Raw genomic sequence first — 1358 nt, forward strand, 5'->3', positions numbered from 1 at the left:
TTTTATTTTATTTTATTTTATTTTATTTTTAGTAGAGACAGGGTTTTGCCATGTTGGCCAGGCTGGTCTTGAACTCAAGTGATCCACCTGCCTCAGCCTCCCAAAGTGCTGGAATTACAGACATGAGCCACCATGCCTGGCCTCAAAAGATTTATCCAGCAAGGTGTGGTAGCTCACCCTGTAATCCTAGAACTTTGGGAGGCCAAGGTGGGAGGACTGCTTGAGGTTAGGAGTTCAAGCCTTGCCTAGGCTGCACAGTGAGACTCTCTATCTCTAAAAAAAAAAAAAAAAAAAAAAATTTTTAATTAGCCAGGTATAGTGGTGCACACCTATAGTCCTAGCTACTAGGGAGGCTGAGGCCAGAGGACTGCTTGAGCCTAAAAGTTTGAAGTTGCAGTGAGCCATGATTATTCTACTGTGCTCCGGCCTATGTGACAGAGTGTGACATGTGACCCTGTCTCTCTCTCTCTCTCAAAAAAAGTTTTTATTTCTATTAAAGGAACAAATTTTTTTATCTTAGATCATCTGTCCCAGGTATTAGAAAAAGTAACATTCCTGTTATGCAGAAAATGATTAGCATGGGTAGAGCAGTGTCAGAAAAAATCCAGCTAAAGTAGAAGGTTTAAATAAGATCCCGAGTCTCAAAACATAATATGAAAAAGTCCAGATTTCAATTTAAAAAATCACTTGTCATCCCAAGAACTAGGAAGATCTCAAAGTGAATGAAAAAAAAAAAAAACAATTGAGAGATGCCAACACGAAGATGAAAGAAATATTAGAATTGTCTGACAAGGATATTAAAGAGGCCACCATAAAAATGCTTTAGTAAACAATTGCAAACATGTTTGAAACAAATTAAGAACTAGAAAGCCTCAATAAAGAATAGAAAGTCTCTCTTGGTCAGTAATGTCTAGGCAAAAAAAAAAAAAAAATTAAATAAATAAGTCTCCGCAAAGAAATAAAAGAACTGAAATACACTATAATCAAAACTGAAAAGCTTAATAGATATGTTCAACAGTAGAATAAAGGGGACAGAAGAAAGAATTAGTTAATCAGAGATAGAACAAAAGAAATGATTCAATCTGAACAAACAAATAACAGACTGAAAAATAATGAACAGAGCATCAGGGATTTGTAGTAGAATAATTAAAGATCTAATATTTGTGTCACCAGAATTAGAGAAGGAAAGGATAATGAAGATGGGGCTGAAAAGTACTTAAAGAAATAAAGAGTGAAAATCTCCCTAAATTTAGCAAAAGACAAACCTGGATGTTCAAGAAGCTGAGCAAATCTCAAATAGGATAACCCTAATAAATCCACACCAAGACACACTGTAGTCAAACTTCTGAAAATTAAGA

The sequence above is a fragment of the Mandrillus leucophaeus genome, unplaced genomic scaffold (assembly GCF_000951045.1).
Source record: "Mandrillus leucophaeus isolate KB7577 unplaced genomic scaffold, Mleu.le_1.0 Scaffold714, whole genome shotgun sequence".
Taxonomy (NCBI): domain Eukaryota; kingdom Metazoa; phylum Chordata; class Mammalia; order Primates; family Cercopithecidae; genus Mandrillus; species Mandrillus leucophaeus.